We start from the raw sequence: 22,498 nt of genomic DNA on the forward strand, positions 1-22,498 counted from the left end.
TTCTCTAGAATGGAGCCTGGAGACAGCCCTTGTCTTAGGGGAGCTTCAGTCTGCTTCCCTGAGGCAGCCAGATGATAGGCCAGGGTGTCCTGTCTGGGTGTCCTGAGCAGAGGGGAAGACTTGGCCTGAGAGACAGGGCTTTTTCTCTCTCTGCACCATTGTAGAGGGAGCCTCTTCTAGCCTCCTGGGATTACTGCAATGTGGGGAGTGGTGGAGGCAGCTTCCTCTTAATCCCAAGGACACAAGGGGAATGGGCTGAAGTAAGTTCACAGGGTTCCTATTAAAGTTGTGTAAAAGGGGAATGATATTCAGCGATGCTGTGGGATTTGTGGGATTTCTGTGCGGGAGCATCTTGTCCAGGTGAGGGAGGATGACCCATCTTGCTGTGGCCTTAAGAACTAACGAGTCTGCAAAGGGGCCCCACAATTACAATTTGTTCCCTTCCCACCCATGGCTGGAACTGTGTGGACTGGTGTCGACACAGATTTGTATTTGCATATGAAACAGTTTCTCCTATAAGGGACCTCCCTACACTGTTTTTGGGAATGCAGTTTGGTGCAGCCATTACGGAAAACAGTACAGAGATTCCTCAAACAACTAAAAAGACTTACCCTATGATCCAGCAATCCCATTCTTGTGCATATATCCAGAGAAAACGCTAATTGAAAAGATACACGCACACCAATGTTCACAGCAGCACTACTTACAGTAGCCAAGACATAGCAACAACCTAAATGTCCAACGACAGATAACGGGATAAATAAGTTGTGGTACATTTACACAATGGAATACGACTCAAGCCATAAACAAGAATAAAATAATGCCATTTGCAACAACATGCATAGACTTTGAGATGGGCATTCTAAGTGAAATTAGCCCGAAAGTGAAATATGAATACTATATGATATCACTTAAATGTGGAATCTAAAGGAGAAGTTGCAAATGGACTTATCCATATAACAGAAACAGACTCACAGACAGAGCGGTCAAACTATGGTTATCAGAGGAGAAGGGAGAGGGAACGGGTAATTTGAGAGTTTGAGATTTGCAGACAGTAACTACAAAATATAAAATAGATAAAGAACAGGTTTATACTGTATAGCACAGGGAACTATATTCAACATCTTGCAGTAACCTTTAATGAACTAGAATATGAAAGTAAATATATGTATGTTCATTTATGACTAAAGCATTATATTGTACACTGGAAATTGACACAACATTGTAAACCGACTACAGTTCAAAAAAAATTATACAAACACACACACACACACAAATGCAGGGAGAAGAAACATGAAGTGGGTAAATTCCTTGAAAACCACAAACATTTATAAAGAATAATATGAATGCCACAAAATCTGTTTCAGCAAGTAGAAGCAAAGTGATTATGTCCCAACTTATTTTATGAGGCCAGCATAACGTAACACCAAAACCTGACAATGACAGCTCAAAAAAGAAAATTTCTGACAAATATCCCCAGGATACATACCCAAATTCTCAACAAAATATGTGTGTTCATTTTCTCTGGCTGTTATGACAAATTATTATAAAGTATTACAAATTACAAACTGTATCATTAAATTACAAATTACTATTTACTAGCTTAAAATATCTCATTTATTATAGTAATGTTTTGCAGGTCAGCAGTCTGATGTCAGTCAAGGTGTCAGCAGGGCTGGTTCCTTTTGAGGCCTCACAGGAGAATCTGTTCCCTTTCCCTTTCTGGCTTCCAGAGGATGCCTGTCATCCTTGCAGTTGGTCCCTTCTTCCATCTTCAAAGTGCATCACATTAGTCTCTGCTTCTATCATCTAATGGTCTCTCTGACTCAGTTCCTGTGTACCTCCTTTTATATTAAGTAAACCCAGAAAATTTATGATAAGCTCATCTGAAGATTTTTAACTTAGTTACTTCTGCAAACTCCCTTTTGCCATACAAGGTAACACTCACAAGTTGTCATAGAAGTGATTAAACACGGACTCCTTTGGGGAACCATAATTTAGCCTACAGCAAGAAATCCACAAGAACACCTACCATAAGCATCCACATGAATAGACAATCACCAAGTGGAATTTATTCCAGGAATGCAAGCCTGGTTCAATAGTCAAAAATCAACACTGTAACCTACCCTATGAAGAGTCCAAAGAAGACAACCCATGCAGTCACATCAATTAACACAGAAAAAGCATTAAACAAAATTCAACACCCATTCATATAAAAAATGCTCAGAAACTAGTACAAGGGCACTGCCTCAACCTAACAAAGAACATCCGCAAAACACCCACATCTCACATTATAATGGTGAAAGAATGAACGCTTTTCTTGGCTTGAAAACAACGTTAGAATGTCTGCTCTCTTCTGTCAGTCTGGAAGTTTACTACAGGTTCTAGTCAGTGCAGTACAGCAAAAGAGGAAATAAAGTCATACCGATTAGAAAAGAAGAAATATAATTGTCATTATTTACAGATGACATCATTGTCTATGGAGAAAACTGCAAGGAATCTGTAAGAAAACTCACAATAAATTACAATAAATAGCTTTAGAAAGATCCCAGAATATGAGATCCATACATAAACATGAATACACAGCATTAATCATACTTCCATATACTAGCAGTGACCTGAGCAATTGAAAACCAAAGTTTAAAACATATACAATAGGTTTGATTTCAAGGTGGCACCATGGAAACATCCTGAATTCACCTCCTCCCACAAACACACAAAATGTACAGCTATATGTGGAACAATTTCCTCTGGAAAAGCCTGAGAAATGGTGGAGCAACCCCTTCACATCAGGCAAACCAGAGGGAAACCACAACAAAGCAGGTGGGAAAGGCTGAGACACAGTTTCACCAGAAACCCCACCCCTGGTGTGCACACACTCAGGAGGGAGCTCAAAACACAGAACTTCCACCTGAGGTGTGAACGGTTTGTACCCCTGCACAGGGGACTCAAACTTTTAAGACTGACAACTGAGAGAGAAACCTCCAAAGCATCTGACTTGCAAGACCCTCAGGACACATGGCTGTGAGACCCACTGGGATGTGGTGAATTCAGGAACCACTTTTAAAGGGCCTGTGCTCTTGGTCCAAGGGCCAAGTGCAGAAGTGGCCCTTGGAAAAGCACCCACACTTTATGTGAAAGAGACTTATTTCCAAAATTTAAAGCATTGGTCTGAGGGGCAGGGGCTGCCGGGATACTCCTCAGGGACTGAGGCTGGTGGTGGGTGCCATCCTCCTGCTCTCCCTCTGCCTTAATAAAACTGGCAGGTACCATCTTTTTTTTTCCTTCCCTTTGGGTGCCAGCTTTATGCTACAGCCAGCAGGTGCCATCTTCCCCGCTCTCCCTCTGTCTTGCTGTATTTCTTACTTCATCTTTTCCCATTTCTTCTGCTCCTCTTTATTCAGAAGGTGTCATCTTTGCACTCTCCCACTGCCTCACTCCAGCCATATTTGCACTCTCCCTCTGATAGGCTGCAGAGTGAGCATATCTCCAAGCAGGGAATGTCTACACACTGGTGACCCAGGTTTTGTGGCTTCCACTCAGGGCATGCTCCTTGATCACCTGGCTCTGGAGGCCAGGACCAACTGCATGTCTCACTCCCATGGGTCTGTAACAGTTGGAGACACACTTCTCAGCAGGCTACCACTTTCGTGCCTTGCACATTAGACTGAGACACCCCCCCAGCCTTTATGTGAAAAAAGGCCCCCTTTTCTAGTCCAAGAGCTTTGGACTTGGAGGCAGGCTTCAGGTTTGGCACACATCAGGAGGCTACTGAGGTGCTCTCAGGGAAGGTAGCCTGGGGACGCCTTCATTACACTCTTAGCCTGCCTTGCTCCAGCTCACTGACATTTCCCAGAAAGGAGCTTGTATACTTATCTGAAGCCCTGTTCTTTGTGACTGTTCTCCAGGGGACACCTCCAGACTTCCTAGCTCTAAGGGCCAGCAGGGCCTACATTTGCAGTCCCAAGCCTCGATATTTATATTCTTCAAAAGCTGTTACCTGGGGGGTATGGTTTCCAATCAGTCTGAACCTTGGTGTTGAGATCCTCACCTTTGAGATACTGACTGGTCTTGGCACACCCTCAACCGCTGGTCAAAATAAAATTAGCTGCTTGGATAATCACAGTTTCACTGACAAGCAAGAGTAGGCAGGGCTAACTGACAAAGTTCATCTCCCACAGAACTCTCAAGACTGGGAGAGGTAGCTGTTTTACTTAACGCATACAAACCAACACAGAGAGTCAAGTGAAATGAAAACACAGAAAACTGTGGACAATGTACCAAAGGAGAGAACAAGATAAAACCCCAGAAAAAAAAAAAAACAATGAAATGAAGAAAAGTAATTACCCTGATGAAGAATTCAAAGTACACTCGTATAAAGCCCACTGAACTCAGAAGAATAATGGATGAAGACAGTGAGAACTTCAACAAAGAGTTAGAAAATATAAGAAAGTTCCTAACAGAAGTCACAGAACTAAAGAACACAATAATTGAACTTAAAAATACAATAGATGAAGCACGAGAAAGAATCAGTGAACTCGAGGACAGGTATGAGGAACTCCCTCAAAGATAGAAGCAAAAAGGGAAAGGAAGGGAAAAAAAGTGAAGGCAGCTAAGAGGAAAAAAAGTGAAGGCAGCTAAGAGGATTAATGGCACAACATCAAGCACAATAACGTTCTCATTATAGGAGCTCCAGAAGGAGAAGAGAAAAGGGGGCAGAAAACATATTTAAAGAAACGAGGTCTGAAACTTTTCCTAACCTGGAAAAGGAAACAGACACCCAGTTACAGGAAGCCCAGAGAGCTCCAAAGCAGACTGATAACTAGTAAGAATCAGTAAATTTTGGAACTTCCTACAAACAAAAATCCAGGACCACCAATATCACAGAATTACAAAATATCATATGAGGATACTATGAACAACTACATAGAAACAAAGTGAAAAACCTAGAAGAAATGGACAAGTTTCTGGAAATATACAGTCCACCAAGACTGAATCAAGCAGAAACTGACCTCTTGAACAAACCAATCACTAGACATGAAATGAAATTAGCAATAAAAAAACCTCCCTACAGATAAAAGTCCACGACCAGATGGCTTCACTGGGGAATTCTACCAACCATACAAAGAAGAACTCATACTAGTCCTACTCAAACCCTTCCAGAAGACTGAAAAAGAGGGAGTACTCCCAAACTCATTCTATGAAGCCACCATCACCCTGATACCAAAACAAGGCAAAGACACTACCAAAGAAGAGAATTACAGGCCAATATCACTGATTAAGATAGATGCAAAAATCCTCAACAAAATATTAGCAAACAGAATCCAGCAGCACATAAAAAAGTTCACAAACCATGATCAAGTTGGACTCATCCCAGGAACACAAGGACGGTTCAACATAAGCAAATCAATCAATATATTATACCACATCAACCAGAGAAAGGACAAAAAACACATGATCATCTCAATCAATGCAGGATAAGCATTTGATAAAATTCAACACCCATTTGTGATAAAAAAAACTCTCACCACAGTGGGTATAGAGGGAACATATATGAACATAATAAAAACTATTTATGACAAACCTATAGCCAGCTTAGTACTCAAAGGTGAAAAACTAAAAACTTTCCCACTAAAATCTGGGACTATCAAGGTTGCCCACTCTCACCACTCCTATTCAACATAGTCTTGGAAGTCCTAGCCACAGCAATCAGGCAAGGAAAAAGAAATAAAAGGGATCCAAATTGGAAAACAAGAGGTAAAAGTGCCACTATATGCAGATGACATGGTACTATATATAGAAAAACCTAAAAGTTCCACACAAAACTACCAGAACTAATCAAAGAACTCAGCAAGGTAGCAGGATGCAAGATTAATGTACAAAAATCTGTTGCACTTATTTACACTAACAATGAATCAACAGGAAAAGAAAGTAAAGAAACAGTCCCTTTCTAAACAGCACCCGAAGTAATAAAATACCTAGGTATCAATCTAGCCAAGGAGGTGAGAGACTTATACACGGAGAACTAGAAAACATTGACTAAGGAAATTAAAGAAGACTTAACAAAATGGAAAGATATCCCATGCTCTTGTATTGGAAGAATCAATATTGTTAAAATGGTCATTCTGCCCAAGGCAACATAGAGATTTAATGTAACCTCTATTAAATTACCCAGGGCATATTTCACAGAACTAGAACAAATAATAATAATAACATTTATAAGGATTCAAAAAAGACCTAGAATTGCCACAGCACTACTGAAGAAAAAGAACGAGGCTGAAGAAATAATCCTCCCTGACTTCAGACAGTACTACGGAGCTACAGTCATCAAAACAGCATGGCATTGATACAAAAACAGACCTATGGACCAATGGAACAGAACAGAGAGTGCAGAAATGAACCCACAAGGTTTTGGTCAATTAATGTTTGACAAAGGAGGCAAGAACATACAATGGAATAAAGACAGTCTCTTCAGCAAATGGTTTTAGGAAAACTGAACAGCAGCATAAATCAGTGAAGTGAGAATACTCCCTCACGCTATATACAAAACTAAACTCAAAATCAATTAAAGACTTAAACATAAGACGAGACACAATAAACCTCCTAGAAGGAAACATAGGAGAAACATTATCTCACATATATCTCGGCAATGTTCTCCTAGGGCAGTCTACTCAAGAAACAGAAATAAAAGCAAAAACAAATGAATGGGATCCAATTAAACTTACAACCTTTTGCACAGCAAGGGAAAACATAAGCAAAACCAAACAACAACCTATGGAATGGGCTCACTCTAAGCCAGGCATATACTGTCCATGAGCCTCCCGGGGACTAGGTGTTTTATTCACTGAAGTAGCTGAACAACTAGTACATGTCCTAATGCATACCGACACCACTTGCTGAATTAACTACAAACTGGGAAACCCAGGTGGAGTTAGCGGTTCTGTCCAGAATTATCTCGTATCAGTGTTTTCACCAACTGACACAGTAATCTATTTCCTTATCAGTCTGTCTCCTACACCACCTGCAGCTCTCCTCAGGGTGGGCAGGAACATGGACCAGGGCCAGGCAGAGAAGATGCTCTAAGTGATAAATCTCACCAGGAGAGGATGTTGCCCTAGCCCACATAACACTGTGACACAAGTCTGACAGTCTCACTTCCACAGACTCTGCTTCACACTCCAGGACAATGTCCAAGAGACTGAGGGGAGGGAGGACACTGGTCTCACCAGGCCCGCTCACTTCCAGGGAGTAACAACTAGAGCACTAACCCGAGGCCAAGGGCTCAGCACTCACCGATGTGTTTCATTCAATCCTCCCAATCCTGAGGTGGGTATCGCTACCCCTCTCTACAGGAGAGAAAAACAAGCTCAGGTCACATACAGGTGTCCAGAACCCACACTATTCCCTGCTCTACTATACAGATTCCCAGCCAGAGATCAGAACGTGGGCCTCTGACAATCTGGTGTGAAGTCAGTCAGTGGGTGGTGGGTTCCTGGGTGTTTACGGTTAGGCTGCATAACTCACATGTTAGATACGTATCAAATATTAAATACATTGTAAAGAACGCCACCCAGTTTGGCTGCCACCCCCATACTGCCAGATACAGGAAAGCAGAAGCACCCTAAAAGTAGCCCAAAGCCCCTCTCCTGCCTAAATGACTTTGCCCTCCCCTCTTCTCCTCCCCCGCAGCCCCCATCAGTAGGCCTCGGCCCAGCACAAGAGCCGGGGAAGCAGCACCAATAGCTACCCTGGTAAGTGTCAGAGGCCAGCAGGAGACATCTCATGACCACCCCCACCTCACTGCACCAACTTAGAGAGGCTCAGCCTTATCAGATGACTCCACCTGGGCCTCAGGTTCCCAGACCAGTGGTGAACACTATCCCAGGCTGGATCAGACTCTCTCCCCCAGGAATCAGACTGCTCTGAAGACAAATACCTCACGGGAGCGAGGGTCAGCTCTCTTCTGCCAAGTGCATGGGATGTGGTAAAAGTGAAAAGAGAAGAAACAAACAAACAAGAACAGCTGTGCAGAGATGCAGGATACAAGAAGATTTTGTAAATGTACAAAGGGTGGGGAGCAGCTGCTTTGATCTAGTTTTTAGTTCCTACCTTCTTACCATCTATTTCCCACAAGTAGTGCCTGAAACACTTTAGCACCCTTCCCTCTCTTTCACTCAGCAAGCTCTAAGTCATTCTCCAGGTCCTAGCTTAAACAGGACTTCCTCCAGGAAACCGGCCTGGACTACTCCTCAAAGCTTTGCTCCAGTTTTCATGGGTATAAAGGGAAGCACTGTGCACCTCATCATTTTCAGTAAATGTGATTACTTTCCTGTTAGACTGTAAGCACCAAAAAATAAAAACCACTTCGATCGTACTGCTTAGCACACAGGTCAGGTACACGCTCAGTATCATTCCTAAATGAATGAAAATCAAGAAACTGGTGGAGGTACGTAGGACGAGTGAGAAGGATCAACACTGATAAACACCCTTCTGATAAAAATGTAGCTGCTTTGACCCTACCTTCCTCACCCATTCCAAGTTTCTGGTTCCTCCTTCTTCCATCTCCACAACAGGCCCAAGTTTGCCATGACAATCATCATTTTATACTTTGGTGACAATACATTCATGAAACCAGGCTGGAAGAAGCACGTTTCAGGTAACTCGCTATAACAGAGGAAAGTCTACAGTAGTTTACGGGAAAAAAAGAATAATGACAGGTTTTGAGGTCTACACAAATCCCACTTCTGCTATACATATACGGGCTGTGAACCCTGGACAAGTTACCTGAGACCTGGTTTCCTTATCTGTGTAGTGAAAAAAATAATATCTCAAAGGTGAGGATGAAAAGGACTTTGAAACCACAGCACCTAAGGCAAGCTTGCAACTAATCCTAGTCAGCTGGTCATGGTGAAGTCCTGCAGACTACACCCCTACACCCCATCCCCAGCTCCTACCAGTCACAGATGGGTTCAGAGGCCAGAGCCTGCCCTAAGACTGAGCATCTGGGGGACCCTGGAGAACATCTATCCTGTTGGCTTTCCAATGTATGGAAGCCTCAAGAAGTGAAAGAGAAAAGAGAAGGAAAAAGGAAGAAACAGCATCTCAGGGTCAGGCAGGTGGGTTGGCAGAGCAGGCTGGATGTGTGGTGGGGTCGCTTGAGATGTTTTTTGGGGAATCGCTTGATTTTTACTTAGTAGGTACATTACTGCAAGCAAGGTTAGGAATAAACTATAGTTTCTGGAAAACTCAACCAGGATGCTTTTCATTAAAGTATTTTTATTAATACTTGAGAATTGAGAACATACAAATTCAATTCACCAGAATGGCATATATATTATAGCTAACCACCAGAAGCACATTATTAGGGATGTTACTAATATCAGAATGAATTTTGTTTGCATTTTACTTTCACTCAAAACTGTTCAGAAACTCTGGATTTTCTGTTGCTCATGTAAAATGGGTCTCATCCCATCTCTGAGCTCTGAAAACCAGATAAGAGACTTCTTTATTAAAAGTCAAATTAACAGCTAAACCAGCACAACTAGGAATCTGGCCTGGAGCCTCTGTAGATGACTTATATCATTCCTGGTCCTGCTTTTGAAACAGGTGGTACCAATACCCAGCAAAGTCCCAGGGAGGGATGGACGGAGGGCTAGAGGTGAAAGTAGTAAGGACAGGTTGATGGAGGAGACGAATGTCAGAGGAAGACAGGACCTCACTAGGGCCCAGCACCTCTGTAGGATGGGCTGGAGGGAAACTCCACTGGTACCTAAACAGGACGCTCCTCTGGTGCAGGAACTGAGTGTGCTGCATGCAAACTGCATGCAGGTCATTTGGCACATCCACCTCCACCACATACACACCGGAGGCCAATAACACTTCCAATCAATGCAACAACAAAGTGAAACAAAACCCACATACATTTCAAAATTCCTGTGGAGACTGGATAAAAATCACACCCACTAAGTAGCCCTAAATAAGTAGACAGAAGAGACAAGTGCAGCAGGTAGAAAGTCACAGAGACAAAGAGGGAAACACAAAATTGGATGAGGAACCAGCAGAAAAAGGGCATCCTTCGGGGACCTTCCCCTACCAAATCAAGTCCCAACTCCTTAGAAAACAAAGCGCCTCAGAACTTGGCCCCACCCATCCCAGCTGCCTCCACTCCAGCTTTCTCCCCAAGGCACCCACCCACAGCCTCACTTCTCAGACAACTCCTGGTTTTCCTGGCCAGCTGTGCCGTGTTCAGACTGCTGTGCCTCGGCGTGTGCACTCTCCTCTAGCCGGAGTGCACGTCTCACGGCAAACTCCCAGTCAGACACCAACACACAGCATTAAGGTTTGTGAAGCCAGACACAGACAGCCGCACGCCACTCAGGCCTTTATCACCCACGGCACTCTACAGGGGCTTCTGTGTTCCTGCCCAACTGCACCCCATTGTCTGGAACAAGAGCTACTGAAGGGCAGGGGCCACGTGAGTCCTTGCAGAGAACTGGTGCTGAATGAATTCTAAGTGAATGAGCTTGCATGAAAGGTTTTAAAAGGCTAAAAAGCAAACCATGGGAAAAGCAGACAATAGATATTTTCTGCTATTGAAAGCATGCATTTTCTCAACTCTAATCTTTGGCTGAGTATCACTTAGGAAGCAGACACAGATGCTCTACCACTTCCTAGTTAGGTATCTGTGGGCAAATTAAGTAACCTCGCTGTGTCTCAGACTCCCACTTACCGAAAGGAACCACCCCTGCAGTGTGGTTAGGAGGACTAATGAATATATGCTTAAAAAAATACCAGAAAACATTGACTAAATGTTAGTTCTTACCAGCCTGCTGTGATCACAGAAACATTAACAGGACCAGATACTGCGCCATCAGGAATATGAGCACGACAAATTTTTGTTAAAACTATGTTTTTTTGAGGAGAGCTGAAAGTCAACAAATCCAACAGCTTATCTTCCAGCTGCACTGTGCTCTCTACAGTCCTCAGGACTGATCCCTAGTGACCACTATGTCCCTGGCTCCTCCGACAATGTGGACTCCCAGGTCTCTGGCCTCTGACCACACCTCCTCCTCCTCCTCTTCTGTAGCTTGCCCACTAAGGACACCTAAACTCAGGCATTCCTTCAGCTCAGCTCACACATTTTTTCTCATTTGTCCCCTCTCAAGCCTTCAATTATCAGATCTATGGAGATGACCCCACGACCTCTCAGTTACATTCAGAAAATGTTTCAAGCTGGATTTATACAACATAGATGGTTACCTTAATTAGATGATGAAGCATACAGCTTAAACTTCTCTCTTTCATGCCATTTTTTTCCCCTTTTCTCTGGTCTTATACATCTCACCAGTCCTAAGCTTCCTCTTCCTTTCCCATCTCCTAGAACTACTTGCTTGCCAAGGCTTCTTCTTTGGTCTTTCTGTTCTGTCTCACTGGTTCTTAACTTCTCTGGGATATGAACCCTTTGAAAATCTACAAATGATATGGATCGTTTACTGGAAAGATAAACACACAGCATATATGAATGCAATTTCACCTAACCAATGATCTCAAATAAGAATCTGTGTTCCTGTACACCAGACTACCACTTACACAAATTTTCATCTCCAGATTCTATGTTCCTCTTATTTCCAGGATACCTTGTGGATACAACCCAAAGGAACTACTGGCATCATAAACTTAACAAGTCCAACCAGAACTCACTAATTCTCCTTAACAAACTTCCTCTGCCTACAGTATTCCTCCTCTAATAATGGCACCACCATGTCCCTAAGTTAGAAGCCTTGCAACTAACAAACTTCCCCATACCACATCACCAGGTCCTGTCTCAGAATCTCTCCCAAATCCATATCCCACCTCTTAAGCCTCTTACCCTGTAAGACCTCATCATCCTTTGCATCCCATACCTGCCATGATGAAAAGTCCACCACACCTCTGACAAGAGCCCATTATTGACTCTAACATCTCCATCCTCCACACCGCTACCTCACTTCACCTTTAGAAGGTCACTAGCCTAGCTGATTCCCCACCTCAGTTTCCTCCTGTCATTTCCACCTGTGTCAACCTAGAGGTTCCCAGAATTTCAAAACTGATCATGTGCCTGCCTCTCTTCAAAAACTCTGATGCTTCTCCATTGCACAAACATAAAATCAAACTCCTTTCTGCCTACAGAGTCCTCCACAATTTGCCACCTAAGTCCTTTTGCAGGATTGGATCCCATAGCTTAGATTGTCACTCGCACCTATTATCTTTCTATCAAAATCACACCACTCAGAAAGGCTCAGTTCAAACTCCACTCTTTATATCCCCTACATAAAGTTTAGGAAAGGACTTTTCATGGAAAAGGCAAAATTCCTGATGAACAGATTCAGAAAATTAAAAACATTTTTTCTTCCTTAAAATTTAAGTCCTTCTGTAAACATTAAGCTTTTTAAAATATCACTTCTTCAAATATTATTAATATTTCAATCAAGAAATACTTAAAAAACCCAGCACTGTTAACCAACATTTACTAAATACTAATAATGCACAATGGAAATTAAACTGTTATATGAAGTACCATCAACGTGAAGGTAAAAAGTTATAATCTAGTCCCAGGATTCTAATTTCAATATTATTTGTACTTGGATCTTTCTTAAGAAAGGAAAATTATATATTTAGTAAGTGGACTTGACATTTCACCTAATAGAGACTTAAGTCACGTAAGTCCACAGCCGAGATTGAAAGTTACCAGATCTAAATCATCTTCAGGCTAGGAAAAATTCTCATCAGATTAAAAAAAAATTTTTGACTGAGATGTCATAAAATTAGACTTTTTCAGTACACATTTAAGCGTTAATTTTTTCTAAGGGCCCAAGGATGTGATGGGGAATTCCGAGCCTCTCACAACAAGACCTGGTGACTAGCAGACATACCAGCAGGTGCACAGCAATCAGACTTACTCCAGATAAGTGATGTTGTGGGCAGTACTGTCTTTCTGTTACCTTCTAGGACCTTATTTCTTTTAGGCCTGGCCTAATTTTAATTCTTCTTATGGCTCCTAGCCTACTGAGTTCACGTGAATCTTCACAGCTGTGTACTGTGAAGCACTCCGCTCCTGAAGAGAATGCAAATATTCAAGTATTTTAACTAGTCTTTGTACCTAGCTAACATACATGGTAAAATATTCCCTCTATGTATTTCTAAAATTATTACCGTTAAAATTTGAATGTTTCTGAAATAAATTTGCTTGTAAGAGTAAAATATGCTAAAATTTCAAAATTATTAATAACACTAAGGAAATAGGGAGTAATGAAAATAGCTCTGGCAACTGAAACAGGATCTCAGTCTACCATCTCAAGTCTGACTCTTTAGTTGTGGCACCTTCAGAACTGGCTTCACCTCAAAACACTTTCTCATCTGAAATAGAGCTAGCCCTGCCCTTCCCTCTCTGCGGGTGGCTGTTCAGGTAACATGAGATAACTTACCTAGCACAGTACCTGACATGAAGTGATCATAGTCTGCTTCCTTCATTCAAAACAAAAGACACACTCACATGAAGGTTAGGCGTAAGGAAGCCTGCACCTCCACAAGTCTGCATCAGCACAAAATACCACAGGTAGTTGGTTCTACCAAAAAAACAAAAACAAAAACAAAAAAACACCACGAACCCCATCCCACGAACACTTCTGAGGGATCTGGAGCCAGACAAAGGCAGCCTGCATGTGGTTCTGCAAGAACTCCATCAGGGCCGCATACACACTGGCCACATAAGCATTAACAGGGAAAGTCCACAGTCATTGTGCTAAAACCTCTGGAAACCTTTATGCTAGTAAGAGAGCTTATGCCAGGTAAAAGGGGGGAAAAGTCAAATTAGGCCCAACTCCAAAAGACTCCTTAAATAAATCACAACAGCGATGCTGACTTACTCTTCCTGAAACGCGAACAGTACCATGCCCAAACCCACTTAAACAGTTGAAGATGGAGACATTCCACACCCACACTGGTGCCACTAAATGCCTTTTAGAGAGCCTGTGCAGGGGAGCACCCCGGCACCACGGAAGGTGCTTAACCAAAGCCGTCTGCGCAAAAGGCAAGGGGGGGAGAAAACAAGACGGTGACTTCGGGGTTGTGCACACGCGCTGCTGAGAACCACTTTCCAGACCGCAGCCGCCTCCTCAAGCATCTGAAGTACTTCGCGGCTTCACTATGGGGAAGTCAAGGGAAATCCGCGAGGCGAGCACCCTGGGGTGGGGGCCGTTCCCGTCCCGGGGCTCCCGGGGTTCCCGGATCTCGGTCTCCGACCCCCGCGCCCCTCCCCCACTCCGTGCTCCAGCGAGGACCTCCCGGGAAGCGCCGCAAGTAACGCCCCGTCCCAAGCGGACCGGCCCCGCCCGAGACCCCCGGCGCGCGGACGACGGGGCAGCCCGGCTGCGGTCCAGCCAGGGTCTGGGTCTCGAATTGGGCCCGACGCCACTGCTGCATCCAACGAGGCCCATCGGGAGGCCGGGCGGGCGCGGCCGGCACGCGGGGCGCGGACACTCACCACACCACGCGGTAGGAGCCCTCGCGGTTGAGGCTGCTGGAGCGCGGCCCCACGTTGAATATCTGCCCGCGGACCAGCTCGGGGCCCGCGCCCGTCGCCGCCGTCGCCGCCGCGCTGGGCTCAACGCTCCGCGGCCGCCGCTCGGCCCACGCCGCGCATCCCGGAGGTACCGCGCTGTCGCCGCCGCCTCCGCAGCAGCCGCCTCGGAAGAGCTGCCGCGCGTCGGAACCGCTGGCTGCTAAGACCAACTGCCAACTGCCGCTTCCCTGCCTGACCAAGGGGCGGGCCGGTAGGCGGAGGGAGGGGCTCAGCTGAAGAAGGCTCTGGGACGGGGCCTGTCCTGGCAGCGAGCGCCCGGATTGGCTCCTGTGGTCTGGGGGCGGGGCTGCGCCTCAGGATGAAGACAGGTTACGTGAACTGGTGTCCAAATAATTTGTATTGTTTTTTCTATTAGGAATAATTTTGCTGTGAACATTTGTATACCACTTTTTTGGGGATCTATGTTTTATTTCTCACAGCTGCATACCTGAGGTTGTCATGGCTGGGTTATAAGGAAACTATGGTTGGCCTTTTTAGAAACTCCAGACTGCTTCCAAAGTGGCTGCACCGTTTTACATAGTTCCACTAGCAGACTATGAGGGTTCCAATTTACCTCTACATTATAGCCAACACCTGTCATCGTCTGTCTTTTTGATGATAGTCATCCTCATGGCACTGAAGTGGAATCTCCTTGTGGTTTTAGATTGCGCTTCCCTGATATTCAGCTTCTTTCATATGCTTGTTGGCCATTTGTATATCTTCTTTGGAGCAGTATGTATTAGAAATTATATATTATAGATAAAAGGCTCTTTTCAGAAATATGATTTGGGGAAAATAGTCTCTCATTCTGTGGATTGTCCATTACTTTCTCGAGAATGTCCTGCCCCAGGGCCTGGCATTAGCTCTTCCCTCTGCCTTGAATCCTCCCTGGACACATACGTGGTGGTCTCCCTCCTTCCTTCAGGTCTTGGCTCAAATGCCTACTTGTCAGTAAGATCTCGCAGGATCCCTTGTAGTGATCACCCAGTAAGAACAATGATGACAGCCCCATGCATCACCATCCGTTCCACCTCCCTGCCTCATTTCCCTTCAAGCTTTTATTACCATTTCCATGTAAAGTACAGTCTTTTGTGAATTGTCTAATTCTTAACTGAAATGAAAATTTCATAAAGGATTTTTTAACTAGTTTACTTTATCCCAAATGTAATTCACTTTACGTAAGCAGTATGAATGCAAATGAAAGAAGGAATGAATTGCATGAGAAACAATAATATATTTCACTTCATTTTAATAAACCTATGACTTTTTCCAAATCTGCATGTGAATGTATATGCCAGCATAGTTCAGTCATTCTTTTGTCAGCTGATATAAAACTAATTTCTTCATTTTTCTTGGAAATTAACCTTTGGCTTTGGAAGATTTAATAGAAAATAATAGAGGAAAAGCGAAAATAAATAAATAACTACTTAATAAAGACTTAAATGTGGCTACCAGTGGTGCAACTTGAGCTGATTGAAGCTTGAGGATGGTAGCTCCTGGGAAGGGTCATCATCTGCCACTGTGTCTCCCCTCTGAGTGTGAGGGAGTTTGCATGTCCATGGATGCATGTGTGACCAGTCTGGATTTTCACAGGTCTGGAAGGCTTTTCAGTACCAGCTTCTGCTCTTTCTTGGCCTGGCCTTGTGTAGATTGACAATCAGGTTCAGTCCTTGGGAGTTTTCTGGGAGCGTTTGTATTTCCCTGGGACACAACTAAGTAATTACAGCCTAATGTGGTAAGTGCTAGGCTAGAGTTCTATGGAAAGAACAGGATAGTTGCTGAAGAGGCCATGATTTCTTGCTCTTAGGGGACCTGGGGTAATCTTCATGGTGAGGCAACATTTGGGACTGTTCTTATAAAATGTATTTGGGGTGAGGAATTCTGAGTTGGAGGAGGGTAATATATAGGGGAATTGGAATGGGATTTGGGTAGGGGTTGAGACTGACAGAGATGGATGTGGCCATAGCATTCTGGAGTGGCAGTGAGATTGGAGAGGGAGAAATCTGCTTCTGAGATTTTTTTTCAGAGCCGACCTAGATAGGAAGTGTTGCCTAACTGGATGTGGAGGGGAGAGACTGGAAGACTTCTTGCTTGGGTGTTTGGACTGGATGGCCATAAACCAAGGTTGGATATTCAGAGGATGGACACTGGGGATATAAAGGAACAGAGGATCAATTGGTCACATTGATTTCTTTTAAGTTTTTATTTTGAAATAATTATAGCATAACTAGTACACTGAGATCCTTGGTAGACTTCACCCAGTTTTCCTGAATGATAACACTTACAAAAGTGTTAAAATCTGGAAATTGACATTGGTATGATCTATAGAACTTTTTGTGATTTCGCCGGTTTCCTGGGCACCCGTGTATGTGTGCGTGCATGTATGCCTCTTTGTATCTGTGCAGTTTTATTACATGTTGATTTGTGTAACCATCACTACAATCAAGATATAGAATTGTCCTTCCTCTGCAAAATCTCTCACACTCTTTCCCTTTTCCTTTTCCTGACCCCTTGCAGTCACGAATGTGTTTTCCATCTCTGTAATTCTTGTCATTTTTGAGAGTGTTAAAAAATGGAGTCATATACTATATAATATTTTGATATTGGCTTTTTTTCACTCAGTAGAATTAATTCCCTTGAGATCCATCCAATTGTTGAGTGTATCAAAAGTTCACTTCTTTCCATTGTTGAGTAGTAGTGTTCCGTGGTATGTATGCACCAAAATTTGTTCCATACATTGAGGGACATTTGGGTTGTGTTGAAGTTTTAGCTATTACAAATCAAACTGTTATGAATATTCATATGTATTAACTTTTGTGTGTGAATACATTTTCATATCTTTGTGATAAATGGCCAGCATTGCATCTGCTGTGCTGCATATTAAATGTACATTTAGAATGTATTTTTAAGAAGCTGCCAAACTATTTTCCATAATGACTGTACCATTTTAACATTCTCAGAAGCAATATATGAGATATCTAATTTTGCCACATCCTTGGTATTGTCACCATTTAAAACAGATTTAGCTGTTCTAATACGTAGGTATAGAGTAATATCTCATTGTGATTTTAATTTGCAGTTTCCTAATGGCAAATGTTTTCATGTGTTTGTCTTCTGTGTATTCTCTTTCATAAAAAGTATCTATGTCTTTGTCCATGTCCTAGTTAGATGGTAGTGCTCAGTATCACCACTCTGAGCTACCTTGTTCTGCCTCATTGCTGCTGGCAGGGAGGAAGTGCCTTCTGACCACCCAGAACCTGGGGGAAGTCTGAGGGAAGCAGGTTGCTCAGTACCATAGCCTCCACTCACCTTTACCTCAGCGCTGCCAGGTCAGGCTGCAGGTCCAGTTCTGCATGTGGCCAACTGATTCCACAAGAGGCCAGTTTTCTTTTCGTCTTGGCTGGAGTAGAGCCAGTATTAAGAACAAGGTTTTTCTGCCAGACATCCCTTTCCCTGTCCCTGGGCTAGAGGGAGGGAGAGGCTTTATTTACAACCCTTATCTTCTGGTGGTTCCAGTTCCAGGCTTCTTCAGCGCCTCATAAGGGGTGAAGGGGAAAGAAAACCCAGGGAGCTTCATGACTCCTCACGTTGTCAGCTTTCTGGCCAGTCAGCCTTCCCTCCATTTTTCATAGCTTTCCTGTGTTTGTTTGTGGTCTTAGTGCCAGGATTTTTAGTCACAAGAAGGACTGGCAGCAATGGAGTGACTTCATCTTAGCCCCATGTTGGTTTTTAAGGACCTGAGCTGCTTCAGGAGGCGGTCTAGACTCAGTAGAGCTTTGTGAAGAGACCTCAGCATAGGGCCATTGACACCAGGAGATGAGGGATGAGGGCTTGGGAGCCACTCCAACTGTGTGTGAAACTTGGCACCTGTGCTTCCTGGGTGGGACTTAGGGCTCGGGTTTCTCATCGTGCTAATGGGGGTGATGCTGTTGCTGCTAATGATGCCTGTGTCTGTGACTTTATAAATGTAAAGTGAGTTGCAGGATTCCTGACTGTTACTAAGGGCCCAGTAAAACTGAGCTCTGGTTTTATCTATAGATGAGATTCTTGGCTCTAAGAAGATCGTTTTTGGGCTTAGTGAGAGTGATCTAAGTAAGAACAAAAACCAGATTACAGGAATTCAAAAACCAAGCAAAAGATGAGAAAAGAAGTCAGTGTACCTTCAAGGTATTTTGCTGGACAAGTAGAGAGAGGGTTGTGAAGGGATTCATGGAAGTGACTGGGGGAGAAAGGAGTGTGAAGTTTAGATAGGAAAGAATAAAGGACTGAAGAGGGAGATATAAACAGGTAAATTACAGAAAGAGCCAGGTTGCTGCTGATACTGGATTTAATACCCGGGTATAAAGGAAAGAAAACTATTCCCTGAGACCAGGCGCACTCTGCCCTGAACCCCCGTCCAGCACAAAGCCCAGTTCCTGGCTGTCATCACTGATGCCACCAAGTATGTTGACCTTTACCACTTCCAAATCAGACACCCACTGGAACTGTCACCCACCACTTCAGCTCCTGGTAGTCTGCAGCTCCTGTTGCAGAAAGGAGAGAAACAGAGGAAAGGTGAGACTGAATGAGGAGCTAGGACATTAGGAATTTTTATATAATAAACTCCAGTCACTTATTATTATACCATCAGACATTTATTAAGCATCTGCTTTATTTCAGGCGTGTGCTCTGGTTATGATGATGACAAAATAGACATTATCCTTGTGCTTATGGAGCTTTCCTTCGAATGTGGGAGTCAAGCCTTATGTGTTCATGCACAGTTGTGACACGTGCTGTGAGGGGAAGGGAATTTGTACAGTGGGGTTATATTACCAGGGAGATTCTGCATGGATGTGGAGGGTAAGGAAGGCCTCCCCAAGGTAGAGAGATTGGAGCTGAAATGAGGTAGTGGGTACTGTGGAAGCTGAGAAGTGTGGGGAATGTTCTAGACACAGGACACAGCATTTATGAAAGATAAATGTGACATGTTTGTGGAACTGAATGAAAGTCACCAAGAACAATGTGTTCAGCAAGTAGAGGCAAGACCTGAGATGGGAGGTGGAGGAAGGTGAGCCATGCAGACATCGTAGGCACCCAAGGTCTAGGGTGTTATTCTAAGAATGGCGGTTAGCTGTTACAGAGTCATAAGTAGAGTGACATAGAGTACATGCTCTGGTCCACATTTTTTAAAAATAACACTGTGTGCCCTGTAGGACTTATATTAGAGAGAGCCACGGATGGCTATGAGGAGACTAAGCCCAGTATCAAAGGAGGCAAATTGAGAGAGGAGGTAGTTTGGACAAGGGTTATGGCCATGGAAATGGAGGGAAGTAAGTGAACTGGAGACTTAGTGATGCATCAGATGCAGATGCTGACGCAAAGTAGGGAGGGATGTTTAAATGACTTTCAGCTTTCTGGCTGGGTGACTAGTTTCCAGTTTCCAGTAATCAGGATCACTGAATATTTGGGGGGAAGAAAACATGAGTTTATTTTCAGACTTTTATTTGATCCAACATACTTCTTGGAAATGTTGAAAAAGTAGTTGTATGTGTGGATATGAAAGGAAAACAAAGGATTACGATGGAAACAAGGGCTTCAGACTGTGCAGTGAAGACCGAGGAGGTCAGCAGAGGGGTGAGAGGAATTCCAGGAAAGAGGTTACAGTACTGTAATCAAAGGGGATATTATTAGGAGGCAAGCCTAAGAGTGAGAGGCATGGCGGTGTCTGAGGAGAGAGGCAAAGATTTAAAGATTAGATTTAGAATAGAAATTGTATGAACATTGTAGAAACTGAATTAAGGAACTCGTAAAAGTCTGGCCTAGCACAGTGTTTTCATCCATATCCCTTAGAGCACTGGGTCCTTGGGAGTGTTACTGTCATGTTTTCTCTCTGTCTCTCTGTCTCTGTCTTTCTCTTTTTCTCTCTTTCATGCACAATCATGTTTCATGATGGAGTAAGTATGGGGATCGCTGTTAAGATGAAGCAGTTTGTCAACAACATAACTTCGAAGAGTGTTTGTCTAGCACCGTGAGTCTCAAGGTGGACGGCCCATGCAGCAGTACTTACTGACTCTCAGGAATCCAAGTCCACGTTCTCTGGAACAGCACTGGAGAGACACATGCTGGGTGTCATTAACAGACTCGGCCACATAACTGTGCATCAGTCCATCTCATCATCCTCCCCTCCCTCTCCACCCCTGCTCCCCAACCACCTCTCTGGGAAAGGTACAGTTTTTCTCAGGCATTGAAATAGCAGAGTTCAGTGTCATGGTGTTGTGGGTTTAGAGCAGTGGAGGTCAAAATATTTGGCGAAATCAGAGATGACAGCCAGGAATCTGGATCCATTCTGGCCTGTGGTTGGGTAAATAGCATGTCTGGGTGTTGGGTGGGATGAATCTTTGGTAACCAGTGAAAGCCTCCAACTTAGCAGCAGGGGACTAGTTCATGTATAGGCAAATAGGATACCGAGAAAATGATATTCTGGAAGAAACCTTCTGCAGATAATCGGGGTCAGGGTGGGAAGGGGTGAACAGTAAAACAAAGGAAGTAGCCAAAAAATAGCCCCTGTCCTGGAGACTGAAATGATTTAATCTTAGAAGGTATGTGCCTGGGATTTGCAGAGTGAAAGTTTGTTATTTAAATGTTTATAACCTGGAGGTTCTTTTATGTTAGTAATTGATGTGTTAGTGTATAGCTACTTTGCACATAGCTTTGGCCATAAGGAAAAATGGAGCTATTTCAATAAGTAACTCTCATCACCACTGGTATGGTAGTGAGATCACCAACATCCTCTTCATAGAGGGTTATATACAGTTTTAAAAAGCAGAGGAAGAAGATCACTATAGAAGGTTTGAGCAAATAAGAGTGATATTATGAGTAACTGGGTGTTTTGTGAGGTGGGATTTTGCTGGAATCAGAAGCCCAGCATTTATCTTGTTATCTCCAGTGCCTAGTGTAATGACTGGTAAACAGTCAGCTTTTGATTGCATGGGTGGATGGATAAATAATCTCTAAAATTCATTTTTTTAAAAGAAGAACCAGAGGAGAACACTTGAGACTAAATTTTGGAGGTGAAACAAAGCCAAAAGTATCGAGATGACCTCTAAGTTCTGGTATGAATTTGTAGCACTAGTTTGACATAGTTGATAGTTGCTGATAAGAGTGAGAAATTGGGGATTTTGACAGGTAGAAAAATACTGACTTTTGCTTGATCCCACATGTCTTGCAAGAGAAAGCCAAGATATCAGGCAAGAAGAAACAGTTGGCCTTGATGTAGCAATGAATAGCAGAATGTTGCAGATTTGATTAACAGTAATTTAGTTCTATTTTTGTAACTTTCTACACATAAGTATTCCTGCATAAGAGATGAATGATATGTACACGAGAGCGTTGTGTTGAATGAATGTATAGATGAGTGAATTCACATGTACCTTTGCTGGATGCAGCCTCCTTATTTCTTATTCTAGTTGTATCCTAGTGTTTGACATGACCAGTTCTGTCTCAAGCATGCATAGGTATCTATTTGGATTTCAAATTACCTCATAAGGACCCTCATTTTATAGGTCATTTCAAAGAGGGCTGATGGGACCAAAACCCAGGAGCTCTTAACGCTGTGATCAATGATTGAATTCTTCATTGGATGTATGTAATAGTAACTCAATAGTGCTATGTTTTCCTAATGGAGATACAAGAAAAAAAATAGACCCTCATTTTACTCTAGGATGATGGTAAACAGTTGGCATTATCTGTATATCATTATGTCTTCAATATTTCTTATTTTGATTGTCTTGTTATTGACTTTCCTCCTTTTATCTCTCTCTTCACCCAGGACATGGAGGCCTTCTTTTTTCCTATTCAATTACTGATTTAATTTTTCTGTCTTTAAAAAAATTACTGACTTGTAACTACATACAGTTATCC

At 43.2% G+C, this 22,498-nt stretch overlaps 1 non-coding gene across 1 annotated transcript; it reads left to right on the top strand.

The window, feature by feature from the left end:
* The first annotated feature begins 22,138 nt into the window (after positions 1-22,138).
* LOC116156123 (small nucleolar RNA SNORA25) lies at positions 22,139-22,270 on the top strand. Its single transcript, XR_004139982.2, has one exon. It is a non-coding gene; the product is annotated as a small nucleolar RNA SNORA25 (small nucleolar RNA).
* Positions 22,271-22,498: the final 228 nt, after the last annotated feature.

Source organism: Camelus dromedarius, chromosome 8 (genome assembly GCF_036321535.1).
Source record: "Camelus dromedarius isolate mCamDro1 chromosome 8, mCamDro1.pat, whole genome shotgun sequence".
Classification (NCBI taxonomy): Eukaryota; Metazoa; Chordata; class Mammalia; order Artiodactyla; family Camelidae; genus Camelus; species Camelus dromedarius.